Source organism: Bombus flavifrons, chromosome 4, assembly GCF_040668555.2.
Source record: "Bombus flavifrons isolate JBK064 chromosome 4, iyBomFlav1_principal, whole genome shotgun sequence".
Lineage (NCBI taxonomy): Eukaryota > Metazoa > Arthropoda > Insecta > Hymenoptera > Apidae > Bombus > Bombus flavifrons.
Genome location: NC_138445.1, coordinates 8,641,076 through 8,662,588, shown reverse-complemented (window position 1 = coordinate 8,662,588; position 21,513 = coordinate 8,641,076). Strand labels below are relative to the sequence as shown.

The 21,513-nt window shown below is 39.9% G+C and overlaps 1 long non-coding RNA gene across 3 annotated transcripts in view; it reads left to right on the top strand.

Moving 5' to 3' along the window:
* The window catches only part of LOC138178842 (uncharacterized), a 170,230-nt gene that overhangs the window by 17,033 nt on the left and 131,684 nt on the right, over window positions 1-21,513 (top strand). For all 3 annotated transcript variants that reach the window (XR_011172825.1, XR_011172824.1, XR_011172826.1), the window contains exon 3: window positions 12,921-13,145. This is a non-coding gene — a long non-coding RNA (uncharacterized LOC138178842). The remainder of the gene's footprint in view (window positions 1-12,920; window positions 13,146-21,513) is intronic.

Here is a 21,513-nt window from a genome sequence, read left to right as displayed (position 1 = left end):
AGTAGAATTAAAGGTCAGAGCGGGAGGCAAAGAGAGATAGAAAGGAGAGAAAAAGGGGACGATGGAAAAGGGTGGTAAAGAACGGTAGGCCAGTTGGAGAGATGTAGGAGCTCAGGGGACTCAGAATCTTTTGGGACTGTCGACCGATTTAATTGGCTTTCTGGTGGAGGACTGGTCTCGTGGCAAGCACAACGAGTCTTGATTCTTCTCCAAGACAAGTCCAATAAATCCTGCTGGTTCCTTCGCCGGCCACGTTCCCCCACTCTCCTTTAAACGATGGTGACAAACTAAACCGAGGTCTTTCCACTACTCCGTTTCCCACCCTCCGGACTTTTTTATCTGATCTCGCGGCGGAGGATACACAAGAAACACAAACCGCCATTCGAGCGAGGGTAGGAGGTGTAGTAGATTCTACGTACCGATAGGTTCGGTTAGAAAGAGAAAGAGAGAGAGGGAGAGAGAGAGAGGGATGGTGGAAACCTGAGGGGACACGAGGTGGTCCAGAAAAGGGGTTAGAAAGACACTGGCGAACGAAGAGGACTGGATCGTTCCGTTGGTACGCGGGATAAGGACACGAGGAAGTTTCGGGTCCTGGTAGCGGTGATGTCCGCACATTAAGAACTCGTTCTCTTATCGGCGATGATTTATGGCGGCATTCAATTTTTAACCTCCTCGTCGAAAGGGAATCACCGAAATAAATATGGCCCGTTGCGCTCTACCGATTTTTGACTCATGCCAGAGGACAGATGTTTTCACCGATCGCGTTCGAATTGGCTGCGCACATGTGCAAAGACTTTTCTGGCGCCTACTCTTAAACCCACCATCCTTGGGCTATATTTCAATCATCGTAGCCTGCCTAAACGATACAGAATTTATCGTGTGTTCGTGTTATTTCTACGACTGGTTGATCGAATATCCAGAGACTGCTAGCAAGATTCAGTCAATGCTTCGCTTATTAATATATCAACGACTATTCACGTAACATTAGCCCTTATAAAGCAATCTTCAATGATTCTAAGGAAAGAATAAATTTATTATATTTGTTTGAATCGAAGATAAATGTTCAAGTGACAAAATCTTCAATTTAGAAAGATTGTTGAGGTACAGCTGAAGTTTGATAGAAAATTTCTAAATATCAAGATATAGAAACAGTTAGGAAAATAATACAGCTGTACTTTCCCACTGAACGTCCCAATTTAACAGCGATGATAAGAGATGTAAAGATGCGTGAAACTGAAGTCTCCAAATTCACGTCTTTGTCTTAATTACGATAACGCGAACTCGTAACTTGCTACTTAAGGATTTTCATAAAAGTACCAACTGTGAGTTACTTTCATTTTTTTTTTGCCAATTATTACGTCCGAACACGACATAATTCAATCGTTTATCGTTCAAAATGTTCCCATCAATTACGCCTATCTATCATAAGAGCGCAATCGTGTTACGTTTCATTAATTTAGCGTTGTCTCGCGATAGTCACGTCTCGGGAAGGTAGTCAGCATATTAATGCCGACTGAGAGTCACTGAAGTTCTTCGGTCGCATCAAGTGGAATGTATTCATCCATCGAGTTAACGCACGCTCAATTTGTCCGGGACTTGTCAGCCTCGCTGGAAAAGGATACCTTAATAAATTGTTGCCATGTTCCACCGGCAGGACGTTCCCTCTTTTTTAAACGATGCTCATGGTGGTCGCGGCGCGACGTTTCGAGTTTTGCAGGAAGGGTATTGTTTTGTAACTGGCATCGGGTGTTCTCGCTTTTTTACGCGCTCGATCAGAAAGGGGACTCTTCGCGATGTTGTTCTTTTATTTTTTACACCTAACGCGTTTCGCCCTCGAATTTCTTGCCGTTTATCGTCGCTTATTAACCTCGCTTTCTCGCCTCGATTGATCGAGTACCAATAGCTTCTTAGGTATAGCAATTCCACTTTTTTTTTACTTGAACGTAAAAATTATTTATAGCGATTCGATCTCTGCATTGTGATCTTGTTCGACTGTTACAGGAAATCGTTGCATTCGCTTCATTTAGTAGTAAATTTAGTTTTTCGCGAAACTGATTGATTTCGGAGAAATTTCTCAATTTAGCACGTAATACATCCAAGTGATTATATTTCATAAAGTAAGCGTTGGAGTAAATTGAAAATTAATTTTCGCGATAAAACATATTTTAATTGTAACGTCAATCCAGCTAAGTTTACCGTGGCAGGAGTATTTTTGTAAATTTTGATAGCATAAAATGGTGTAACAGGACTAGTCTATATCATATTGGGAGAAAAGAAGTTTAAACATTCTAGAAATATATGAATATTAACTAGAAATATCTAATTAATGGGTTAATCTCATTAGGTAAGGTTAATTAATGGTAGGCTATCAATCTAATATTTAATGGTAGCTTATTAAATGGTTAGGCTTATTTTCGCTTAAAATTATTGCTTGAAAGAAATAATGTAAAATCTATTTCTGGCATTCTTTTCGCCAATAACAAATGGAGAACGGAAGATATACTTACAGCATAAATAAATTTACAAACATTCATACGATCTTTTTTCCTTCGAAATAAAACTTGATTTCGAAAAGATTCGCTATAAAACTTGTTAGCTGATCGTGCCATAAAAATTCTAAAAGTTCAAATGCCACATAATAACACATTTTAAGTCACATAATAGAGTTTCTCTCGAAGCTCGCAAGTTTTGCTCATTCTTATCTCCAGGCAATGATACGTTAATCATCGTTATCGTTGCTATGTATATCTCGGTGGGAGAACCAGAGAACCGCGTGCTCTTTAATCGCTTTAACTGTACGACTATATACAGGCCGGAAGAAAATAGATCTAATAAGAGCGTGTACAGGGGTTGCAAAGGCCCGGGCAGAATCAATTTCATTTTTCAATTTCAGCCGGCCGTAGAAGGAAAAGCCACCTCGAGTAAGAAAACGTACCATTTTGCGTCTTACGTATATACGCGAGTAGGAGGATCAGGAGCTTTGCTCTATGATTACGTGAGCTAGTTCGAGTCGGACAGACAATAACGCAACCCGACCCGACCTAACCCAAATAACTTCATCTTGCCCAATAATACTGGCCGGTCTGATATTTCCACCAACGAGATGGCGCAATCCCTCGTCCGAAATCTACCAGTGACCACTAGAAAAGGTACACATCGAAAATAAGATTTTCATCGGGATCAAATACAATGTCTTCCTTTTTAACGTATCCACATCGTCAATGAGTCTCCATTCGATTAGGCAATTTCGATAGGCATATTTCTAAGTTTTTAAATTACCGTTCGATATCTAGACACATCATTTACTTGTCAAATTATAGATACAAGCGGCACAGATGAAAAATTGGTAGGAGCGAGAAAATGTTTGATTTGTGAAAATAGTAATACTTAATTTAACGGATCCTACATATCATTTTCTATATTTATTTCGTTTTTGAAAAAATATTCACTTTTGCTACCTCGCCACTAAAATTTTAATAAAACATTTTTTCCATCAATCTATGAATTTAGCGATTAATCTCTCTTAACGATCAACTTTGTAAAGAATCCATAGTTATATCGTTATCATCACGCATACCTCCGTCTCTCGATCGATCGTTGACGACAGAACCGCGAAAATTAGATGGACGTTCTGCATAATAAACGAGATAATCGCGGATCTTCGTTGATAAGAATCTGTAAAGGGGGTCTTGGAAGCGTCGAAAATCTCTGAGATGGGCTCGTTTGATTTTTTGCCTGGTGGTTCAGGAATTTCGTGAAACATTGACATGGAGTAGTTGTCGTAAAAATTTACGGCTCTGAGTTAAATCCAGCGAAGGCCTTATCTTTACTTTCACACCCCGAATGACCGACACGAATCAGCCCCTCTCGTCGGAAGACTTCAGACGATTTCTGTCGGCGTGCTTTAACCCTCCCTCTGTCTCCATCTTCGCACGCCTCTTCCCAACCAAGCAACCGAGCCAAAGGTGTGTAATCTAGCGACGTCGTTTCGTATTTTTTCTTCCTTCTTTCCCCTTAACCGTGAACTGGATGTCGACTTTCTTTCTCTCACTCTCTGCTTCTGTTCCTTTCGTTTCTTTCAACCAATTCTTGGAGACACGAAACCGTTACCGAGTTAAAGGCAGAGGAGGAAACACGTGGAATCCGGGAATTCCCTCGACTTCGTCGTATGGAATGCCAGGAATACGCGATGGGGATGGTCGAACGTTTATTAGGCATGACCAAAGACCTGGTCCTCCTGTGGTCCTGTGCGCGCAATCGCGAAAATTCTCCGCGCATATTTCTACTCGACGAGAAGGAGTAAAGGGGTTGGTGAAAGCTACGTTGGTGTCCCTCGTGATAGCGAAGGGTCTCATGAAAATTTCACCGATCGTTTTCATACTGGAGCGCGTGTTTTGCGGTCGACTGTGTTGCGACGAGAATCGCTCTGGTCTATCGATTTTACAATATTAATCGCTTCATTTCCGGACCATCACGATGATAATAGTCCCCTGTACGGAGAGATAAGGCCGAACATTGTTTCATCTTAAGTAGGGTAATTTGAGTCAGATTGATATTTCAGTCAAGCTAAGCAATTTGCCTTGTAATTCGTCAAATTCGATTACCAACAATCTTTAAGCGATCCATGTTTGGAAACAGATTCCGAACAAATTGGAAACAGAATGGCGTGGTAAACAGTGAAATGCGCACGTATAACGTATACGAACATTGACTGCACTAACTTCTACCTAACAAAAGGGAAAAGGTTTGTTCAATAAATAATACTCTCAGTTGCAGTTATCATGAAACAATAGCGGGTGTATCCTACTTCATTTTTGAACGTTCTCTTCTTGTTCAATGGTGTCCCGTAATATACAACGAATTTGAGTATTCTGCGCAAAGTTGAAGATAAAATTTTAAGATATTGAACTTTAGGTGTCTCGAATAATCCTACCTCGCTATATACAACATATATATCGTACCGTATCGCGATTCCAAGAGAAATTAGTCCACACGTACTTATTTATTTACTCGTTAGAATTCTTTATAGATACAGAGAGGACCTTTTTTAAAAACACAGACTGCTTCGGGCTGTTTGCGTTGGACGAGTAAAAGTCTGGACGAGTTTCGTCGCGTACAGGTGCCACTATATCGGAGGCCCCTATCGCGATGATAATAAATTCGTGCAACCGTAAAGGACGTTCGTTTCCGATTGTTATCGGCGAAGCGGCGTGATTTATCGCTAATGGATTCAGTTTAACCGCGGCTCTTCATCCACCGGTTAACAAGTAAAAGCAGCAAGGTAATTAGGGGAACGTATCCGTCTTCTCGTACTGTTACAAGTTACAAGCGAGAAGCGTTTCGCGGCATCTTGTTAATAATACGCATCCAATTAGCGGCTTCGTAGCGTGAGGCTACGTCACCGGCTCTCATTTGTCAACTAGCGTGTCTCTCCGCAGTGACGAAAGCCATATTGCACCTAAAACTTTCTCCGGTCGTCTTCGATTATATACAGGCGTCGTTGTAACACGCGAGGTAAGCCGATCAGAACAGGGATGAACATCGGGGGCTTCTTCATGTAGGTGAAACTTTAATGTAACATCACCATCCCTTCGTGAGTTGGGAAAAAGTCGTGATATCATTCGTTAAAAATACCGACGATGAAGCTTATCGTATCTGTCGTCAAGGTTTGCACGGGACGGAGACATGTGCACACACAGTGGTTCGCAAAAGTATTTGGACAGTTTTCATGAATATATTCTGTATATTATACAAGACACTTTAAAATTTCATTAGCACTGTAATGAGATATGATCGTCATGATTGCGCGTATTGGTAAAATTTGAAATGAATTAAAAACTGTATACAAAAGTTACAAGATACCTATCGTAAATGTAAATATCAAATAAATAACGAAGAAGTGAATAATTATGACGTGAAATTGGTTGACGACACGTTGAATTTTAAAGTTGCTTTTCTATAAAAAAGGAGCTTGTGATTCGCCGTATTCTTTTTCATCCGTGTTGTTCATACATTATAAACGAACGTACATTAAATTAGTAAAATCAATTGTTGGAACGAGATTAGGAATGATGTTTCAGTGAAATTTATTTCAGTTAAATGATACGATAACACGAGCACGAAGCGAGTGGCGCGGGCTGCTAACGAGGATCTAATTGAGTCGAGTCGAGATAAATTTACAGGTTTGTCGTGCGTTAATTGAAAGTAATTATATTCGAAACTTTATGTCAGACAAATGAATTTCTGATACTCGCGAAAGTTCACCGAGTATAGCGTTCAACTTTCAACCCCCATTCGCTTATAGAGGGTAGTTTGCAGGTACGCGGTAGGATCCGGGAATGCGCGAAACTAGATTGTTTCTAAAAGCTGTTCCCAGTGGTTCACGTAGTAAGTTTACGGTTTGTTTTGAATCACGTGCTATCAATTTTATTCTTCTCTTATGCATTGAATTATAATAGAACGTGGATGTATTAGGATGTTCCGTGATATACGGGATGTTCATTTCGAATCACGCACTGTCAATTTTATTCTTCTATTGTACGTCCAATTACAGTAGGAGATAAAGTTAGAATTCGGAGCAATATAACGTGGAATATCTCAAAAAGATTGGACAAAAATTTGGATATTCGATCTTTGTGCAAATGTCACAAACTGTTTGTCAAAACGTCATTTTATCGGTGTTATCATGTAAAAGCGAATATCGGTGAAAGGTCAGGGATGGAAGGGAAGGTCAGAAGGAAAGGAAAAGAACAAAGAAAAAATGGAAAAAGAGCAAATGCAAAGAGGGAAATATGATAAGAAGAAGAAAAAAGGAAAAGATAAAGGAAGAAGAGATATTTCGCAAAATTTTTACAAACATTATTTCGCTGGAAACGTTTCCAAAGATGCCACCAAAAGAAGAGACACCCAATAACGAAGGAAGCAATAAACCATTCGCTGGTCACAGTTTGTTATCACAACGTCGCAGTTAATAAAATAGCAGTCTTTGCGTAAGCTCATGTGACGTTCGTGTTGATGTACACCGGAACATCAAAGCTCCAGTTTTCAAATAAGAAGCGATCGCCACCAGCAAAAGAAGGGGAGATTCTAGGGGGATCGACGACTCGTGAAACGTTTCCCTGGCCGAAAAGTGCAAACCAATAAATTATAGCGGAGACGGGCGTAAATACACACGAGGCTCGATTACCTTGAACTTAAAGGGACAGGGGAGAGAACGAAGGAGAAAGAGGATCGAAATGACAGACGTGCTCGAGCCAAGAGAAAGGTGACTGCTTTTAGCGGGGAAAATAAATAGGCGCCATGTTGTGCAAGGGAACGCATTTAAAAATAGTTCCGGGACGATTCTACGGACTCACTTTCGACGTACACCCTGAGACTCGATGGCTTATAGGTGCGCTCGTTAGGTTCGAGGAAAAAGCTAATTAAAAAGCAGTAAAGGAAGTGACACACGTGCGCGACGGAAATCCTTTTTTCGACTGAAACTCTATTTTCAAAACGATCTCTGAGAATCGTGTTTTTGGAATGAATCTCGCGACCAATTGCAAGGATCAAGATATATAGTGAAGTTGAATATTTTCAGGTAGAAGAAGGTAGGGTTATTCGACGAGTCGAGTTAAGTAATTTGTCTTGTAATTTGCCAAATTCGGTTATCAGCAATATTTAAGTTACTTACATTTGCCGAAATTTGCGTCCATCTCAATTTTCTACGAAGTCTATACAACGAACTCCCTATATAACTTCTATGAACTCTTTATATAACTTCTACTCATCGAAAAGCAAAGAGTTTGCTCGATGTTCGTTCTCGATTGTAACTGGCGTTTATAGATTACTTTATTTCTGGAAATTTCGTCGTATCGGGATATTCCTCGCAATTATCGAGTGAATTCTTGATGCGAGCCAATTAAGAATCGTTTCCGTGAGAAGACTGGAGACGACGATTAAACGGGACGACCTCGAAAACTATAAGATATTCTTGGAGCGGTCCTAAATTTTAAACCGGCCGCTCTTCGCGCGATTAACAACACGTTGCGAGCGATTTGTCGGCGTTCCAGCACGAAGAAACATCGCCACGGTCCCCGACGAAAACGAGCGTTACTATTTTTGTGCGTTCTTCCATGGGATACGAGATTCTCGAGGCGCGATTAACGCTTCTAGGGGAGAGACACTTCGGTCCATGATGTATTTAAAGGATCAATTTTATAACGGGGCATTATGCTGTACGTGTCACGTTTGAACAGTTGTTCTTTTAGCTCGGTGAAGAGTATACATTTTCGTGCTGTTAAATCGTGGACGAAAGAATCTTGCGCGAGTAGGAACTATTCTCAGTTCCTTTTATTATATGGAAAGCAATAAAATTTTAGTTCAGATGACATGTCAGCTGTGAGTAATAACTTGTATTATATACACAGGTTTAACATATAGTATATATGTATGTACTGCGTATACATTATTATATGATTTAGTTCGTGGATAAGATACTTCACGTTTCAATGAAAACATACTTGAGATACATTTCATCTAATGAACGACATATCGTGCCGAAATAATTCGTTCGCTTGTACAGATATGCGAAAGGAGAATTTAAAAATAAGATTCGTGGAAGATTCTCAATAAACTCTCGAATCGTACAAAAAAACAGTAATAGCCACATGTTCATCAGTTTTCGCAGATCAAGCTGTTAAGCCGGGCAACATCTCGATCGCACACGTGGATCAAGCTTTAAAGACGGTACGTAATAAGATCGAGGACCTTAAGACCTAAAGGTTAAGTCGTGATTTTTATTTTCTCTTGGTTGGCCTCGAAATTACTTCCAATTCTCGTTTGTGTGGCTGGATATCGACACTGGCTAGCGGCTCTAAAATTTCGATTGCTTAAATTCAATGGGTGCAATGTATGGGAAAAGGGAGAAGCGAGAAAGAAAGAAAGAGAGAGGGAGGGAGGGAGGGAGGGAAGGAGGGAGAGAGAGAGAGAGAGAGAGAGAGAGAGAGAGAGAGAGAGAGAGAGAAATGATCTAGAGGAGGAAGGATGGAAACGGTTGGGAGCGTTGAGTACTTAGTGGGGTGTAAGAAATTCAATTGCTCGGTATAATATCACGGCTGAAGAAGGCAGAGAAGCAATCAGAAAAAGCCGCGGGCGATGCGCTAAACGATCTGTGCAACGAGTTTATCCATCTGAACCGTTCGGCCTGTTTTGCTCGTCTTTCTCGCGTTCTTTGTGTCTGCTGCACGTGATATTTGTCGCCACGTATCCGAGCCTTGATATTACACTCTTATGATAGCTCACATCTCATCATTACACGCTTCAGTCGTCATGGACGTGAGCTTTACCAACATCGTTGGATCGTTTCTGAACACGTTACGGCTACGAATAATATATGAACCGAGTCGTTTCTTATCCGTTCGTCCATATCAAGAATTACTTTCCCTCAAGATGTTGATCGCTGTTATTACGTTCCAGGTGTACTTATAATCGCTTTCAAGCTAACGCGCGGTTTTAATTTCGAGATGGTTGCCATGGAACGTTTTTATCACGGAGTTTCTCTCTTATATCGTTCTCGCGCCGAACGCGTTTCCAATGTGTCAAACACGCCGACGAACGAAAGTATTGAGCACAGATTACACTTTCCTGTAAAATTCTGTGTAATTCTGTGGAACATAGGATTCCTTTATCCAATTTCGTCATAAATTATAAGTTTTGAATGGCGAGATATAAAATTATTAGCATAAAGTTATTCTAAGGTCGATACACTACGCTACAAAGAGGAAACGTAAAAGGGATGCAGGAATCGCGATAGAAACAGAAATTTCGTGTCTTTATTACAGTTATTCAGAGGATAGATTTCACGTAATGATTTCAAGGCTTGAGATCGTTATAACAATTATTTTTTAGTGAAAGATTAAAAATTATATTTTACAAAAAGATCGAGCATAGAATCACATTTGACAAGGAAAAGTGATCTGTGCAAATACTTTTGATACAGGTATACTTTCACGTTTACGTGTATATATACGTTTGATTTCGGAGAAATATTTGTAACCGAATGGAAATATCAATGCACATTGCATTTCGAGTGATTTTAGCAGTGGAAAGCGATATCGAATGTTCAATCATGCAGGTATCCAAAGGGATTGCTAGCTATTTGGTATTTTTGTTGAAACATCGGTTCGTATCAATTACACGCGGCGGACATCGTGCGTAGATAAATTCACGAAGGGATGCCAGTTTTTAATACCAGTATTCCAGAGGAAGACCTCTATTCAGTCGGTACTTCAATTTCCATTTCTCCGTAAAATATTTCCTACCCTTTACAGTTCTTCCTAAATTGTTGGCCCGAAAATTTCATAATATCGCGTGTCTCTCTGGATCTTTATTCGATTCTTTTTCTCGCTAACCAGTTTTCAAATATTCTGTACAACAAAGAGACGCTTGTATTTATAGGGTAATTTCAGAGCAATTTTTTTATATCTCGTTGTTTAAAGATGCCTTAAATTTAAATACTCCAAAACTACCAAGTACCTGTTCCTATCCACTTTGTGAAGTTGAATATTTTTGAATAGTGAATAAATCGTAGTTTCCACTTTTCCATTGTTACTCAATAAGGTCTACAATTATATATTCGTTGGGATAAGTTGCAGAACCAAACTTGGTGCTTGAACAAAAAATGCCCACAACTTTATATCCAATAGGAATTTTATAAAATTTCACTGTATTAGCAAACTCGTCACTCTTATGTGAAAGAATTTGTTAGCACTGCTAGCTCGTAAAATTTCAACTAACAACGTTGGTACAGTTCTGCAAAAAGCTACCCTGTTCTACCATTTACATTTTATCCGCGTTTTTAGTCCATAGAAAAAGTGATAACGCAGGAGCGTACGTGTTCGCGAAAGCCAGGCAGCCTATAATGAAATAAATATATTTTTAACGAGTCTGGTTTTTATTCTCCACGAACGAAAAGAATTTTTTGATCGAGTCACGTGAAAACAAGCGTTCGAGGTTAGAGGGAAGCCGAACAAAAGAAAAAGTCCGACAGAGCTCGAAAGACCTCGACCAGTTTTCAGTATCGCATTAGCTCGATCAGGAATGCCCGTATCTCCGTTCCATCGGCCTGCTGTCAGCGAGCTCTATCCCGATGAATGTTTAATGTGAATTTAAGACTCGTCTCTTTCCCCGGTTGCCCTCCTCCACGACCAGTCGTCAACAACGTTTCCCGCTCGTTGTCACGTTTTGGTGGTTTCAGTATAAATTCGCTCGTGGTCGTGGTCATAGTCACGCGAGCACAGAGCCGTAGACGAGGACAGTATAACCCCTTGGGAGGGAGGGGGGGGGGGATAAATTTACATTCAACACGGGCGAATTATACGGCTACGAAAAGCACCGGTTAGCTCTCGCGGTTCTTGCCAGATGGAGAATCGGCTGAGAAATGCGCGCTTTTCGCTGGAAAAGTCGTTTGCCTCGATTCTAAATTGTTTATCGAGTCACCTCTAATTTATCCATGATTGATTGCAATGGATACTTTGTAGAATGAAATATTCGCAACAGGCTGTTAAGAAATTGCCTCGATCTCCGTGGATCGCGTTTGAAAACGCTTTGTTGCGACTTGCAACCTTGGGTTAATGGGATACTTAACCCTTGATTTGAGTGGGTCGTCATTCAATAATTGTACTTTGAATTTCCGCGAATTAATGGATCATGCGAATTTGGAGAGCGAATGCAATTTTTGTTGTTTCTATTGTTTACTTATTCTGGATGATTTATTTCTAGAGGTGACATTTCTTTCTTTTTTTTCTTTTTGTTATTAGAAGTGGACTTTCGAGAACAGGGATTTTGGAACGTGCAATTTTATTAGGGTGAGGACATCTAATTTGGAATGGAAAATTGAGGATCTTTGAGAAAATGAAATTTTTGGTAGATGTATTTTGAATCTTTAACGGAGAGAAACTTCCAATAGAATGGTAACTCAGAATCTCTTGGGAAATGAGAAACCTTTTGCTCGATATATTTTGAGTTCTTAAATTGAGTTTATAAGATCTTTCGATCAATCTGATATGAATCAAAATTCAACTGGTATTTTGAAGTCACAGTCAGATTTGAATTAAATTAGTTTGAAGCTTCTTAACTTTGCTAATTTTATAAGTTTTATAAAAACTTTTTATCGTTAAAAATCCCTTAATTTAGAGGAACCATTATTAACGTACATCATTTTTTATTTCAGTGCATTTGCAAATGTTTCTTTAAATATTACATATTCTCAAAACAAACATATATTTCACTGTCATTGTTATTTTCTGAATCACGTTATACGGAAGTAGTAGCGATCTTTTGTTCGCGTTGAGACTTACCGTAATACGAAACGTATTTCCCGTGTTGTTGTATAATATAATACAAAGATGGAGAAATAAGTGGAAGGGGGGAATCGTTGATTCTCATAGCTCGATTCGCGGTAAACGCACAGTTGATGTAAACAAGGGCTGCTATATACGTCCTACGTAGCTATTTATGATCCTGTTGACGCCTAAACACATGAAATAATATCGCGTGGTGCCAGTCAGCGACTGCTCCCTGTATAAGAATTATCGTGGCGTTCGCAAATAGACGCGTGTTACGTATAGATGCCATGGCGGAGCAAGTTAGAATAAATTCGCTCGTGCGAAGTGAATCAAAGGGAGTATGGATAATAAACGAAAAGATGGAAAGGGCTCGTTTCACGGGTGAGTTACGCTTGAAGAATTTTAATTATCCGTACTTGTAGTGGTGGTACGTACATGATTCCGGGTAATGATAGGTAAACGCGGAATAAGGACTCGAATAACAATGAATTCTTCTATCCCGCCTTTCCGCAAATATTCCTCTCTTCTTCGAAATTTCACCTTCCTTCTCCGCAATGATTACTCACTTTCTTCCTTTGCAATATAAAATTTCAGAGTGCCTTCCGGACAAGATTAATTCGTTTCGGAGAGCACAGTGGACGCGAATAGAGCTTAGTATCGAGTTAGCGAAACGACGCAGAATTATAATGCGAATCTAATGCGAATGATTCCAAGATGTTCTCCTGGATGCACATGGAAGAAAGAGAAGAGACACGCAGGGGATGGTGGTTGGCGAAACATCCGAGTGTTTATCACGCGACTGAATGATTACAACGATGGGTGAGTATTATATGCATTTATTACGCGCACGGATGCGCATATACACGTGGAAAGGACAAGTTGCGCGCGTTACGCTATACGTAAAGACCGACATAAATTATCCGCGTAATGCGGACGAGGGAGCGTAATAATAACATTGTCGAGTAGCGAATGAGAATACACCACCAGGTTTCCCTTGGTATTCCCATTCCACACCGTGGCTCCCAGTTGTCTCAAGGGATTAACTCGCCTCGTGGAGCCCATGCTATACGTCTCGTGTTTCCGCTCCAGTGTCTCAAGAAGTCAACCTCGAAAGGTTCAGCCTAGATAGCTCGCGTTCGTGTTTTCTCGTACGTGTATCTCTCTATATTCGTGTAGTTGTGTGTCAGCACGTGTACACCCACACGCGATACACTTATGCGATCGCCGTCAGAACGTATGAGCTTATGTTTCGCTCTTGGAACCGGTCGAACCTTTCCGAAATTCGCTCGATGTGTAACAAGGCCCGAGCTAATGCCTCTCGGAAGGACCGTGACTAATGGCTGTGTCATCAGATTTCACGAGCTTTCAATCCCTTTTTTAATTCGATGCATCTGATTTTTTCGATTGATAAGCGCCGCCATTCTGTCCCATAGCCTGTCACCGACGCACGCTATTCGTTTCCATCGGACGTCATACGTCAGCGTTCACCTTTTCCTTTTTCAGTGATTTTAATTAAAACCGTGAATCGGATCCGATGCACGAACCTCACCGGTGGTTCAAGGCTCAAAGAAAAGAAAAAAACGTGGTAGTGCGAATTGTTCACGCGATTATTTCGACCGATACCGATTCCCATTATATCATATTCTATTGTAAAATATCTACAACTTTGCTGATTCCGATGTCATTTAATGCTTAAAAGAGCGTACTTCGATATAACGTGCTTGAAAAGAACAACGACCTATAACGAACAATCTAGTAATTAAAAAGACGTGATCTAGATGGAGAATTGCTTCTAAAATTTGCGTACTGAATATTATGAAATGCGTCAAATGAATCAACTGCATTCTACCCTAACTCTACCACTTTTGTCGTTTTTAAAATTCTTAGGGTCCGTAGTCTAGTAGTAATTCCGTGGAATTTTGACTGTCCAGGTAATAAATGACACATTTGGCTAATAATGCCAGTGACCTCGTGGTTCTACGATTTATGAAGCTCGCTAGCCGAGTAAATCTGTTCCGTTATCTATATAACGTTTAATCAAAATAAATATCGTTCGTCTGTTTGCATGCACGCGTAGTTAGTCGACCGGATTAGAAATACTTTTGCTTCCAGTTGCTACTGGCCGATCATAAAATCAACGGCTATAAATTAACATCGAACACCATGGCCTACGTATCGTACAATGCGATCGACGCGAATGATATGTAAATATATAAGTGCAGCGTCCTATGGCCGCGACTATATTTGTCAGACAATACACAGTCGGCCGGCCAGCGGTTTCTACATGCGGTTTTCCGCGTTATTTTCAGTGTCGTATGCCGGCTATGACGGCTATTATGTGCAAAACACGATCGCGAATCATGATTTCACGATAAGTTTGTTTGCTGCTATTTACTCGATCGAACCTTCCGGCTATCATAATAACCGTCTTCTTTGTACCTTTTTTCGCGACCGTGCTGCGACAACACGTTTATTCAACGGTTAATGTCTTTCTCCGGTTCCACGATATACTCGATGTTACTTTCTTCTTTCTTGTTGAGAGATCCAACAGTTGTATTGATTTTCTTGCGATCAGATTATTTGGAGAAACGATATCTCGACGAATTAATTTTCATTTTCTTTGATATGCTTCTTACTCCTTTTGTTCCTATAGTAGCAGTAGTAGCAATATTATAGAGAATATTCGTACGGAATCTTGTTTTAGAGATTTTAAAACCCGCGTAAGAGACACGACGATTTTTGAAACATAGCATAAAGGAATATTTTTAAAGCATAGATATAAAAAGATATATTGTGAGATGTGTTAATTCGGAAAGTTCAACTTTGATTAAAAATTTCCATTTGAAAGGAAACTGTGATACTTTTATACTGTATTTTAACGAAACGATATTTAGTATGCAATAATTTAATGGGATAGTTGAGGACTAACGATAGTAGAAATAATCTAAGTAATCTGAGTAGGCTAAGTAGTTTTCATCAGAAGCTAATCATAGGATTACGAGAATGTTTTATTTTATTGATTCGTAAGCGATTTTTGTATATTTTTATGAATTGTTTATTTATTATACGATAGAAGGCAAACAGTTAAATAATTTGTGATTGAAAGATTTGAAATTATCATTTAAAGATCGAATAGTATTGGTGTGCATAGCAGATACTTTCTATTATTTTGTATAACACAGTGGACACGTTGTGTCACTTTATATTAAGTCGTCGACGTATCTTTTTCGGGATGCAGATTCACTTCGTAACGCGTTTAATCGATTCGTTACATGATTCTGCACGCCAGATAAAAATACCGCCTGTATAACTGTCTGTGGAACATCTTCGTTTAAAGCTTCGTACCACTACAACTTTTCGTTTTAACACTCGATGTAAATTAAATGAATTAAAAATTCAAACTGACAGTTGAGTCTAAATCATTGTTGCGAGTCAGTTTTAAGCGAAAACTTGTTTCTTCAGTTTCATCGTCGTGTCAGGTAAATTGTTAGACGGAAAATAAATGAGCAATATTATTCGTTCTCGTTACAAAAGATCGACGTTGATAAGAGATCATGATTGGTCTATTTCGTGCGGTTTACTCCTTCGGTTTATTGCTGAGTTTTACGTCGAATCACGAAATTTATCCCGTTAGAACAATTTCTTAATAATATACATATAGTTTAAAGCTTCCTCTTCTCTGTGCTTCGTATTTTTCGTAATACATATACTGCGAATACCTATGCAATTTCACATTTTTACGAATATAATTAAAAGAGTGGAATTTAAATACAGACTTGTTTTATCTATTAAATATAGTAGATTAATTGGAATATCTTATATATTTTTGTAAATTATGTTCATTTTATGTATTTTTTAATATTTAAATATCCGACGAATGCACAACAATCTAATAATAATACGGCAAAAAAGAGGATTGAAAAATCTTATTATATAAACTGAATAATTTTAGTAGGTGGGCCGGTGGAATGAGGATCAGAGGAACGGCGAAATATTCATTTTCATTGTTTGGGTTTAATTTCGCGGCGGTTCAAGCCGAATTCGTTTCGATCATTCTTTCCCTTCCTCTACCGTGACGTAACCCCGTGGCCAGACCCCGGCACAAGGTGCATTTATTTTCATGTAAATATGCTTCTCGCTTAGTAGCACCACGAAAAGGGGACGTCAATCAAAGCGATAAGTATGCGGGCTACTTCAAAGCGAATACTGATTGTAAGTTAAAGCGGTCAGGCCCGTAAGTCGCTCAGGACATTGTTAAAAAGCTCAGGCAACGGGAGAGACTGTACACTGTCGGAGGGCAACGCGATAAATGCCTCGCGTTCGTTGGATAAAGACCTCTGTCAAAGTTGGCACATGCAATAAACCTTTAGTCAAAACCACCAAACACAATAGAATCACTCTTACACCGGTACTTTCGTTATACCAGTGTTCCTCCTGGAACCTGTTGTCACCTTAAACATTTTTCATATTCTCTGATTGAATAACCACTTCCATTATGAATCGACTTTGTTGTTCCAACGCAATATACATTTTTTTAATTCATTCTCGAATAATTTACGTTATTGAATTCTTTTTAATATTTCTTTAATATCGTAGCTCTGACAGGGAATTTTAATATTTTTTTTATTAATTATTATTCCATCTAGATACGATTTTACGCAACGTGGTGAAGCTGAAATATTTATATTACAGTACTATGATAAATTAATTTCTGTGATTAAAATAACCATTTTCATTAATGCATTAAAGAGCAACGTGACTTGGAAGCAATATTTCATTTAAAATTTCTTTCAAACAATATACGTTGCCGAATCCCGATTTTTGATATCGTGGCTGTGAGAGCGAAATTTAAAAAAAACAGACGATGGATATAAAAATAGTTGCTTTGAGACAGCTCTGACGTTATTCGAAAGGAAGTCGGGTGTATTATTTACAATTCAATACTTAAAAGATGCGTTTCATGTGACTCCGGTTTATGAGGTTTGCAAAAGCTCGAACCGCATCTTTTGAATTTGCTCGGCTCTCTACAAAGGATGCAACTCAGCTCGGTTCCTTTTTGGCCTTCCATCGATGCACACGCAATTTCCGCGACCTAGCTACTGCATACACGCGTGTGCACCATTTTTTCTCAAAAAATTTTAATCTTTCCGCCGTAGTTTCGCGTCTCTTTGAGGGCGGCAAAAAATTGGAACGAATTCCTGACAAATTGTAGAAACGTCAGCCTACTGCGGATTTCCATTTTTTCCTCTCTTCCTTTCATCCCTTTTTTCAAGAAGAAGAGAAAGAAGCGTGGTGGTTCGTTCATTAGGGTCGTTCGACACGTGCAATCACGCGCGTTTAATCGATTAAAGGGGCGATCGTTTGAAGTTTCTGCTTTTTAGCTTTGCCTCTGCTCTGATCAGAAAAGAGAAAGAGAGAAAGAGCGACGGAGTCAGAGCGTTCCCAGTTCCCGGTCACGCGGAAATTCAACTTGAGTTTCCACGCGTCCCTCTAATAAAATGATTCGCGCCGGCAAACATGTAATTAATATCGATGGTAATTAGAAGCACATATTTGCCAGTCGCTAGGAAATTAGGCAAGGTACACGCGGTCGACAGGGGACTGTCTATTTAGGTCGCGAACATTATGTGTATCTATTTTAACGTGTATGTTCATAGATTCGCAAAGAGCTCCGTTGCCATCGGGTGGAGAAGCATTCGTGATTTTTGGTCTATTTACATTTAAAATCGAGTGAATATCGAGAGATCTATTTATTGAGGCTGCGGACGCGCGGCGGAACGAGATAAATTTCACGCGCGGGGCCGGTATACGCGATCATTCAGCGATATTGGAAAAACCATTTTTCACTTTTTTCCCCTCTCTCTCTTTCTCTTTCCCTCTTTCCCTCCTACTTTTCCTCTCTTGGTCGTCGAAAGTAAACACAGGTTGGCCAACCCGTTTTATAGTAAACAACTTCCACTCCGTTTTTCGAGCGTTTCGAACTTGTCATTGTATGTCCGAGAGGCTCGAGTTATCCACTCTATAAATTAAACTGTGACATAAAAAAAAAAAAGAGGAGAGGGAGAAAGAAAGAGAAAATAAAACATACATATAGCATAAAAAAAGGGGGCGGGGGAAAAATATCGCGGAGAAGATATCAGGCGCGGTATCGACAGTTTGTATCTCTCGCCTAGTGGTCATACGTTTATTTTTTTCAATCTTTTTTTAACCTTCTGTTTCGTTGGTATTCATTTCTCTTTTGTTACCAAACGGACAATTAAAATTCACGTAAAGGAACTTTATTCCCTTTCTCGCTGTTCCCGGCCGCTCTTTGTCAGGCGGTCCGTGACATATTATACTGTACATTCGGGATGAGGCTGTTTGAAGGTGGACAAGTCGGGAGAGAAAGAGAGAGAGAAAAAGAGAGAGAGAGAGAGAGAGGGAGAGAAAAGCGGTAGTAGCGTGACGTGGGACCAACCGTAATACTATTTCAAGTTCCGTGCTGTGTGGACGTCGTGCCACGTGGCATTACTGCTTAATGTCACGTACCGATTCCCTTACCGACGTGTGACTAAGAACGAACCACCGCCGCGAACGTCCTAAAAATCCTTAGACAGGAACGGAATACGAATTACTAAACGCTGTTATTCTCTGTGAGTTGCTTCAGCTGCTACGCGGCACGGGTGCTCCGACGAAACGATTTTTCTCAGGAGGCCAGGAGAATTTTATGCGATCAAAGACGGCCGATACGCGGCTTCCAGGGTTTCGGAATATTCAAACGCACGTGGCATACATACTGCATTCACGTTTTCCTCGACATAAATCCGTTTATTATTGAAATCTCCGCGCGCTTCAAAATGAAAAATCTACGGGAATTAATTTCGCCGTGAGGATCACGTTCACGCGTTCTCGTTTTATTGAGCAAATTTACAGAAAAAGGGACGAGGCCAGGATTTTAATAAAATAAAACGAGGACGCACAACGCGATTATATCGGTTCGGGGTTATATGTAGTAGCGATAACCTCCTGATTTCGATGCGCTTTTTTTTCGTTTCCCGTTTGCTCGTGATTGTTCAATTGATTATTTCACGTATAAAGTTTTTCTTGCCAGCGATATGGATCGATGTAATATTGGTGCATCTACATTTTCGTTTTGTTAAACGTTGGAACGAATAAGTCATGGAAGAAGGAGAAATATTTATCAACTAGTAAATGTATCGCGTAGAAAGTTTTTAGAAAGCATTGAAGAAACAGATGTAATGCAATATCTGGAGCTATAGCTAGTATAGCTGGTTCGAATCAAAGCTAATCTAATTTGTAAGTCGAAAGCCGTGTGTCTAAGACATGTGCAATCTTGGTATTCGCTTAACGAGTAACCTAGTCCTGATTCAGATCCAATCTAATCTAACCCACGCTTAGTCTGCGCATAGTTTAAACGTAACTCAAGTACAGGTTACAAATGAACTGTACTCAACTTAATTGCGACTAAATGTACATTCTATCCAAAAGAATACATGTATCCTATATTTTCCATTCATTCCCCAAACAATCACTTTCACATAAATAGACTGCGGATCCCTAAGTATTATATTTACGCAAAATTTGTTAAAATGCACAAAATGCATAATATGCAAAAATATATAATATTCAATAAGTAAAACAATCGTCTACTCAGGTCTCGTTTCTTTAATTTCTATAAAAATATAAATTTGCATAAATATCCGTAGCCTACTCGATGATCGATAATTGCACAATTCATTACACACTATACACAATACATTACAAGATCGACACGACAATTCTACAAATTCGATTTCACCCCAAGAAGGGTTCATTTAATCGTCCTTTCGCACAAAGGATTCGATTCATTAAAAAGCAAGCGCGTGTAATTGCACGGAGAGAAGGGGGCTACGTCTGGCGTGTGCGAATTCAGAGTGTAAAAGAATCGGAGGTATCCGTGCGAGCAATTTCTCGGTCTAATCGAGGATCGATCGACCGTACTCCCCGTTATATACCGTTGGCTCTCTCAGTGCTAACGAACGGATCACCGAACAAGTTTCTGTAGCGTGTGCCGGGTCTCGTTGTTGGCCATCGTGGTTCGCCAGACGACGAGGCGATGGAGAGCTCGTAAAGAAGCAACAGAGAGGAGATGCCAGTGAAGCCGAGAGTATGGAGAGAGGGCATTGTGGCCTCGTAAAAGGTCATGGTATGGTGAAGATTCGTACGAAGTGGGTGTCGAGGCATCTACTGGGTGGCGAGGCCAGACGAACAAGAAGGGTTCATGGTGGGGAGGGGGATATATGATTACAGGAGACTGTGTATTCAGTTCGGGTAGTTGTCGTTTCAGACACGAGGCACGTAGCATATTATCATCGTTACGCGGCGAGGACTGAGGCCGTTCGTTGATACAACTTTGCTACATGGCCATCGTGGCCTTACAACCCCGTCTTCCATCAGTTATACCATGGCTGGATACCATGGAACTCATGAATAAGGCAAACTCCGCCGTTATGTCTCCATTCCGAAACGCCCTCTCACCGAAACTTTTCGATGGGCTCTGTGTTCCCTTCTCCTTCTCTCTTGTCGTTCCTTTAACAATGGGCTATCAAAATGCATTGCTGTTTGACGGAGGAAACCGACCTTACGCGCGAAAGGAGGAGTAGGATAGGGTCTGACAAGGAAATTTGTGAAGAGGCACATTCGAGTTCAAGTCTTCAAGCGCGAGGGTTGATCGAGTCCTGAGATATACTCGCGGAAACTCTACGACGTATCCTGCCGCCGGAGTACAGCGAATGAATTTCCTTGTTTACGCGGGAAACTTCTTCTTAATCTGTTTATTCTCCGCGATGTACTTTGCCGGTATAGAGCAGTCTGATGACGGATAGTTAGAGACTAGTACGCCTGAAATTGTCGCGTGTCTTTTTCCTTGAGATTGCTCTAGTAGTTTATGCAATTATGTAATTTTCTTTACATTTATTTCAATATTTATTTCGAACTAGATTTGGTTTGGAGTGGTATAAATGATCAACTGGAAGTATTTCACAGAAATTTTATTGTCTTATAGGGCTATTTTATAGACTTCACGACAAGTATATATTTATTAATTTCTCGATTACAACGTCATTCTAACATCTTATTAGATCCACAAACATAGGTTTTCTTAAAAGTAACCGACGAGTCTGTACAATCTTGTAAACAGTTAAGCGAA